Here is an 8822-nt window from a genome sequence, read left to right on the forward strand (position 1 = left end):
CCTCTTGTTTAAATCAATCAGTACATGGTGGGAGGGCCTTTGCATTTAAAAGTCAGTTGGGCCCTAACTAAGGGTCTCCAGTTTGGGATCCTACTATGTGAACCAGTTGGATTCTGGAGGGTAGGTTGTTTTGATTTAGAAAGTTAGTATATAAATGGTTTGGTGCCTCACCTTACCATCCTTTATATATCACCCATGTCTCTACCCAAACTGAAATACTAGAGATAGGGTTTAGTTTTTTCCTGTGGCTCCTTTTTGATTGATTCAACCCCTAAAAGATCTTCTTTATCAAACACTATTGTGCAGTGCATAGCTTTCAAGGTTTGAAATCAGACCTGGAACCACCCTTAAATTCTGGCTTCTGCTCTCCTCCTTCTCCAAACCCATGGCCACCTCTTCACTTCCCTGTCTGAGGCACCACACAGGAGGACCATAGCCTTGAGAGCGAACTCTGCACCCAGTTTTGCTTCACTTCTCACCTACTACACCAGTCAGAAGTGAGATTCTGTTCAGGTGCTCCTCATCCCCTTTGCACCACCTATTGGCCTACCCCAACTGTGAAACCATAGACAGTGGAACCCAGGTGATACACTCATTTGGCTATTATTATCTAGGTGGATGGGGGTAGGGATGGAGATGGGATCAAGAAAGGATAATCAGTCTGTTAAAATACTGCTGCCTCCTACCCTGCCCATGGAATTCCTGCCGTGCAGCCACTGTGTAAATCCTTCTCACTGAAAAACTCTTTCCTGTATTTCCTCAGGACTTGCTCACTGCTTCCTCAAGACTTTTCCTCTCTGAAAGCTCTGAGTCTTCCTCATTGTCCTTAGTATAAGAAAAAAAAAATTTCTTCCAAATTCCTTGACAATTAGATTCCACTTTACTTCTCCTTTTACAAGCATTGAAAAGAGCAGGGGTGTTATAATCAGACATGCATCCTGGTTATAACTTACTATGCTACACAGCTCACTGGTTAACCTGGAGCCTTGATTTCCTGTTATACCAGCATGGAGGACAATGCCTTTCTTGCAGATCTGTTAAGAAAACAGTATGACCTTTTCCCTGTTTTAAACATACCCTGCTATTTTCTGCAAATCCTACTATCTCTCAAGGTGTAGCTCAGTTCTTACATGGAACCATCTTTTTTTCTTGAATCTCCGCAACCGCTCCCTGCTAGTGGCCAAGAAGCTGTGGTGCAATCCCAAAGGCAGGCAGTTTGAGTTCACCAGCTCCTCTGTGGGAGAAGGATGGACAAACTCCTCTCGTGTGATTACTGCCTCTGAAAACCCACTGGTAGGTCAGCTATGGGCCGGTTCTTATTCCATGGTACACAACAACAACAATAACAACAAACTTATGCAATTAAATTTTTGTACGTTAAAAAAGAACTAGGAGTTTTTAAAATCTTTTTCTAGTTTGAATGGACTGGATAACTGGACAATGTTGCTTTCTTCACATATCCCAACTTCTTCCTTTTTTATCATATCCAATTTTTGCTTCCCTTTACAGCTGCAATGATGGTGTTGCTTGAAGGTCAACAATAACCAGTAAGTCCTTGCACAGGCTACCTCTTGATGATCAATGTAGAATGTTAACCAGGTGATGTTATCATCCCACAAACCAGGCTGGATTACCTGAGAAAGACAGGTTTGCCAAATCCAGGGTTGTCTGTCATTAGCTGTGGTGGCTCTGACCCATGGTGACCTGGTGTCCTACAGGAGAGAACACACTCCTTGGTATGTGCGTGTCCATTGTCACAGCCACTGTCTATTTTGAGTGCCATCCAAGCAGAGGACTAATTTTCTAGCTATGTCAGACAATATTCTGTTGTGATCCACCGAATTTCATTGACTGATTTCTGAGTCTGAGTCTGAAATCTGTTCACCATGAGGAGTGTGCTGGTATTTGGAATACTCCTGGCACAACTTTCACTATCATAGCAACACATCAGGCCACAGTGGTACCACAAATGGAAATATGGGAGGGTGGGTAAAAAGCAACAATGAAAGAGTTTTTCTTTTACTTTTCAAGGAGAAAAGTGATTTAGGGGGGAGTGAGTGGGCAGGGAGAAAAATGCAACAATGAATGAATAGAAACCTTAAGTCTCTGTAAACTTTTATTAATTTTTTTTAAAAAAGATGATTGTCAAGGGGGAAACTTCACAATATACATAAACAAAGTATAGAGTAAATGGAAGATTGTATAAAACAAAATGTATATACATGGCACACAACTTACATTAATAATTTTTTTTACATTAATAATTTTTAAAAAAGAATTCACTCCCAAACCTTAAAAAAATAATTATCATCTTAAATTAACTAAGATAACAACAAATTCAAACCAGATCCTATAGCTTGCTAAAACTGATACCTCTCAGCTGACTGACATTGAGTTTTAAATATATACTGACTTTCCCTCCTGGACATACAGCTCTAAATCACTGAAGGGAAACAAGCAGATAGATAGAGGAGGGGAGTTAGCTTTGGAAGAGCCTGGACTTTCTTGAGTAAATTGTTATGGATACGGCTCCCCCTAGTGTACGGAGCGACCCAGGCTTCCTTGTGCAAAAGCTGGGGGCAAATATTCTTATCCAAGGAAACCCCAGTTTTTATTCTGTAATGTATAACCCACCACTCGTCAGGAAAGAAATGGGAACAGAGTTCCTTTATTTCACCTGATTTGAGCACGGATCATGACAGAAGTAGTAAACTAATTCGAGGTACTAGTACTCTACGGGTAAGAAGCTACACTGCCATCCCAAAGGCATGTGGTTCGAATCTACCAGTTGCTCTGAGGGAGAAGTGTGAGCAGTCTCTTCCTATGGGATTTACTGCCTCTGAAAACCCACTGAAGCATCAGCTGTGATTGATTCTGACTTGAAAGCAGTCAGCAGCAACAACAAATAACCTTACAAAATGACCAAAGAGTTACTTCAAAGAGTTGCTGGTTCTTCAGGAAGTCCAGCCCAGTCTGGTACAGTTAAGACAATTCTGACTTGGAGTGGCACCATGTCTGTAAAAGCAGAGCTTATGCAATACATTTTCAGGAGACAGACAGCCTCTACTCCACAATGCCTCTGGGTGGAATTGAACTCCAACATTTTTTTTTAGCAACAAACCATATTAACCTATTGGCACTTCCCTGAAACTTATTTCATGAAGTGTTGTTAAAAAACCTCGTAGTCCTTGAGCTAAAATTGACTCATAGCTGATCCTCTACTGGTTTTTCAGAGGATGGAAAAAAAAATAATACACAGGAGGGACGGCCCATTTATCTCTCTCAGAGCAACTGGTGGATTCAAACCACCCGCCTTTGGGTTGGCAGAGTAACTCCCTGTGGTCTAGGCCACCAGAGCTCCCTGATGTTTTTGTTAGATGACCTCAAGTTGAGTATGACCCATAGCAACTCCATGAACAACAGATCTGAACCTTATCCTATCCTGTGCCATCCACATCATCTCTGACATACTTGAGCCCATCGATGCTATTACCCTGACAATCCACCTGGTTGAGGGTGTTCTTCTCCTTTGCTGACCCTATGCTTTTCCAAGCTTGATTTACCTCTCCGAGGAACAGCCTCTTCTAGTAATATGCCCAAAATATGTGAGGTGAAGCTTTATCATCTTTGCCTCAAAGGAGCATTCTGGCTGCACTTTCTCCAAAAGTTTGTTCTTTTGGCCGTCCATGGGATATTCAGCACTCTTCTCCAACACCACAGCTTAAAGGCATCAATTCTTCTTTAGTTCTCAGATGCATAGCAAGTGATCGGAAGGACTACGGCCTGAATCAGACGCACCTTAGTCCTCAGAGTGACATTATCACTCCTCAATAATTTGGCGAGGTCTCCAACTGCAGACTTTCCCAGTGCAATATGCCTCCTCATTTCTTGATGCTTATACCAAGGGTGTTGATTGTGGATCCAAGTAAGATAAAGTTGTTAACAGTTTTCACTCTTTTCTCCATCTGTCATGATGCTACCTATTGGTCCAGTGGTGTAAATTTTTGTTTTCTTCATGTTGAGATGCAATCCATATTAAAGGCTGTATTCTATGATCTTCTCCAGCAAGTGCTTCAAGTCCTCCTCATTTTCAGAAAGAAAAGTTGTGTCATTTGCATAACAAAGGTTATTAATTAATCTTCCTCTGATCCTGGAGTCACATTCCTCCTCTCAGAGTCCCTAATCCAAAGCCTAATCCTAACATCACTACTAACTAGTGATATTGTTGTTAGATGCCATTGAATTGGTCCCAACTCTCAGTGATCCTGTGAACTTCAGATGTGAGCCCTGCCCAGTCCTGTGCCAGCCTCACGTTGTTGCTGTTGAGTCCACTGGTGCAGTCACTGTGTCAGTCCATGTTGTTGAGAGTCTTCCTTTCATGAAGTAAGGGAATGCAGTTAGGGAGAATAAACAGAACTGAAAGATGATTCCTTGTAAAATATTTTACTACAAATATTATTTGCCTCTATGTTTTATTTATCAAAATAGAAATAATCTGAAAAGAGACATTCCTCAAATAAGCTATAAAGACATTTTCTGTTCAGGCAGTGTTCCCATCCCTAGATAGTGGGCAAGCACCATTTAGAAGTTCAACAAACCATAGAGGAAAGACGTTCTTCCAATGGGGGCGGGGCCCTTTAATTTATAGCCTTGTTTTGCCAAGGATAAAGTTCAGTACACTAGTTGTATAGAACATGGATGTTGTTGTTATGGGCTGTCAAGTTGCCTGCAACTCATAGCGACCCTTTGCACAATAGCTCTGAAGCCTGCCCTGTCTTGAGCCAGTCTCAGTGACTTTGCTACCTCCATGGCCCTAGTTACTGTATTAATCATCTTACCCAGAGTCTTCCTCTTCTGCTCTGTCCATCCACCTTTCCGAGCATGATGTCCTTCTCCAAAGAGAGGTCCCTCCTGGCCACATGCCCAAAGTATGTAAGACAGAGCTTCAAAATCCTAGCCTCCAAGGAGAAAACTTGGTTTCACCCTCTCCAAGACAGACCAGTTTGTTTCTTGCCAGTTCATGGTATCTTCTCCAGCACCACAACTCAAAGGTATTGATTTTTCTTCTATCATCCTTAGTCATTATCCAGGTCCCTGATGCATAGCAAGTAATTGCAAAGACCATGACTGGATATATTGTATAGAACATTGATAGGTCTTACTAAATAAAAAAGGAGGTGTCTTAGGGTCCAGAATTTTTAGAACTGTAGAGTTCTATAAGAATACTCATTATTTTAAGCTGCAGGACTTCTCAGAGCCTTTGGCATTCCTCAGTGCTGTGAGTCTCTCCAAGAAAGTACTATTATGGACTGCAGTGTCACCCAATCATTTAACACAATGATTTTTTTTTGTGTGAATGTCCGCCTCACACGTCTGGTCTGTGCATTTTCCTTTGGGAATCATGGATTAAAATTCCACCTATTTGCCATCAAAGACATAGTACAATTATGAAGAGAGCTGAAGCCAAGGGAGAAAAAGAAAGAGTAAATTTGGTACAATCCACAAGTAGCGGGGCAATTAAGATGTTAGTGGCCAGTGTCAGAATTTTCTACTGCATGTGAAATATTATTACTGCAACATTTTCAAGTCTCTCAACCCATGGAGAGGCCAGAAACATTGTTCAAGAAATGATACCAGCTTCCAAGTCACTCCCAGACTGCTCACACTGGATCTCACCAATGATACCACTCCTGAGAAGGAGAAACTAAAGCCCTGTCAACACAGTGTTTCATATGATCAGGTTACAACCTGTACTAAACCGCATGGGTGCCATGTGTTGTCAACTCCAACTCACAGTGCCACTCTGCACAACAGGAGAAAACTGTCCCACCCTGTGCCACCCTCACAGCCTACGCTGGGCTTGATTGAACTCACTGTTGCAGTCTCTGTGTCACTATCTCACTGCGGGGCTTGCCTCTTTTTCTATGATTCCCTACTTTTCCGAGAATGATGTCCTTTTCCAAGAACTGGCCCCTCTTGATAACATGCTCAAAGGAGCATTCCGACTTTTCTTCTTCCAACACAGATGTCCTTGTTCTTTTAGTAGTCCACTGCATATTCAATACTCTTTGCCAATACCACAATTCAAAGCTATTACATGTCTGCTCGTTCTTCTTCCTTGTCTAGCTTTCATATTCACATGAAGCAACTGAACCTACCATTGGCTCCAGTTAGGCGCACCTTAGTCTTTAAAGTGTTATCCTTATTCTTTCACACTTTAACAATATCTCTGGAAGAAGATTTGCCCAATGCAATGTCATTCGATTTCTTAACTGCTACTACCACAAGTGTTGATTGTGGACCCAAGTAAGATGTTCTGTTACGTGCTTCTGAGTTTTACCCAACTCAAAGCTGACCCTTGAGTGGGTTTTCAAAGACAATAAATCACACAGAAGGAGATTATCCATCTTTCTTCTCAAGTGCAGTTGATAGATTTGAACCTCTTGCCTTTGGGTTGGTAGTGCAACTCCTCAGGCCATGAGATCTTCTAGAATGTCTTATTGTTAATAGTTGCCATTGGTCAAATAAGACTCATATGTAACCCTAGGAACAATAGATCTGAACCCTGTCCTATCTCAAGCCATCCTCAAAATCTCTGACACACTCGAGCCCATTGCCGCAGCCACTATGTCAATCCGCCAGGCCGGTCCTCTCTTTGTGATCTCTCCATCTTCCCAAGCGTGAGTCCTTCTCCAAGGAATAGCCTCTTCTAGAAAGATGCCTGAAGTATGTGAGGTCAAGCTTTGTCATCATTGCTTTCTAGGAGCACTCTAGCTATATGCATTTGTTTATTCTTTCAGCAGTCCATGGGATATTCAGTCCTCTTTTCCAACACCACAGCTCAGAGGCATCATCAACTCTTCTTCTGTCATCCTTAGTCAATGTCCAGCTTTCAGCAGCATAGCAAGTGATTGAAAAGACCATAGCCTGAATAAGGCACACCTTAGTCCTCAAACTAACATCATTGCTCCTCAATCACTTGGAAAGGTCTTTGATTCTCTGAAATGTCTCAGGCTCTCATTATTGTTAAATGGATGACAGATACACAAAGTACACCAAAGGAATGATAGAAAGCCTGCATTTAGTACAAACTGGAGGATTCAAAATGAAGAGCATGTTAGGGGAAAATGGAAATCCGAAGAGTGGTTTGTTTGGAAAGCAGCATGGTGAGTGAGGCAGCAGGAATGAGGCCAAGGTGAGGACCAGCAGGGCCTCCAGTCTTGTTCTCTGTGAGATTGTGCCTCAGTCCTCATTTTCAAAGCCCTCTTTTCTATGATATGTGCTTGTTCAACAGCCCCTGAAGATTTGAGAGAGGTTGGGCATCCAGAGCTAGAATTGTGGGAAACACCCTGCTTTCGTGTTTTCTGTGGGGGAAACAAACTCTTGGCCAGAAAAGCCTGTGGCCGTGGGTTCTGAGCACACAGGGAGTCACATCAGTTGCCATCTAGCTGATTCTTATGCAAGGTGAGAGCGTGTGTTAGAATGGAACTGTGTGTGCAGCATAGGGCTGCCAACGGCTGCCCGTTCAGACACAGACCACCAGACCTTCCTTCTGAGGTGCTTCTGGATGAGTTCGAACCTCCTACCTTGTGATTATCAGCAGGTGGAGTTGACCATTTGTATCTCCCAGGTGCTCTAGAAGGTAAGTAGTAGCCGGGATGTGGTTTATGCAGAGTCAACTCTTCTTATCTAGAGGGTGTCTTGCTTCCTCTCTAGCACTTTCTAGATGGGTTCACTCCAAGTGCCGAGAGTCAAGTGATTGACTCTAAGGCTTATGACACAGAGCAACTGAGATGTGAACTCAGGGACTTTGCATTGTGACCCTTTCTCCCCTCAGTCCCACGGCCTGGCCTCCTACGCTGTGCCTGACACAGCCTGTCCCCGCTCAGGGCAGGGAGAAGAGGTCAAGTCTGAGGTGTTCTGGCAGAGAGTGGTGAAAGCCAGACTGAAGCTAGCCGCACACACAGGCCCAGGCTCCAAAAGGAACAACTTACCTCATATTTTTCCTTCACATGGTGATTCCCCCCCCCCCATTTTTTTAAAAGGGAATCCCCATGTTTACAAGATGAAATCCCAAATGCACAAGTGGTCAGTTCCCAGTACTGTGAGCTGTGAGACATGTGTGGGGCTGTGTGTCCCTGGGGAAGGAGCATGGCTAGAGCTCTGAGGCTGCCGTCCATTGACAGGAAGGCCTTGGTCGGTGAGGGACAGCTGGGAAGGAGGAGGTCTGCGGGGGCCTCTCATTCTGGTTTCCTAAGCACAGGCTTGCACTAAGTGGCTTCTATGAGCCTCGTTTTGACCCTGTCTTTGGAGGTGAGGATCCCAGAAATGCCTCACAGCAAGGTGACCATGCCTTTTCACTGTGTCTTTAAGGAGAAAACAAAACGAAACAGAAGCAACTCTTGGGGTCCTGAAGGGAGGGATGTGTGTGTGTGTGTGTGTGTGTGTGTGTGTGTGAGTTTCCTATTTAATCCTTAGTGTTTTCTGGATGACTTGACCCATATAGCAATGCTAGAGCCTAAGATAGGCTGACAGGGCCCAAATCTGTTTGTAAAAACCAAGAAGGCTTCTGTGATTTTTGAGTAGAGAAAACAATCTAGAATAAATGGCATTTGTTTTGACATCTACCTCTGCAGACTTGTGTGATTAAGCCATCATGCCTTCTCCTAGTGGGAAAGGCTCCTACAGCCCTGACTGCCAAGAGAAGATGCCATTTGGTTCTCGGGATGGGGTGAGACTGAAGGTTCCTCATCATTTCCACTTCAGATTCTAGGTCAGTGATGAACTTTGCCTCTATATCATGATATTATATATATATATAT

This window comes from Elephantulus edwardii, unplaced genomic scaffold, assembly GCF_000299155.1.
Source record: "Elephantulus edwardii isolate Elephantulus edwardi_28Jun2011 unplaced genomic scaffold, EleEdw1.0 scaffold00102, whole genome shotgun sequence".
Classification (NCBI taxonomy): domain Eukaryota; kingdom Metazoa; phylum Chordata; class Mammalia; order Macroscelidea; family Macroscelididae; genus Elephantulus; species Elephantulus edwardii.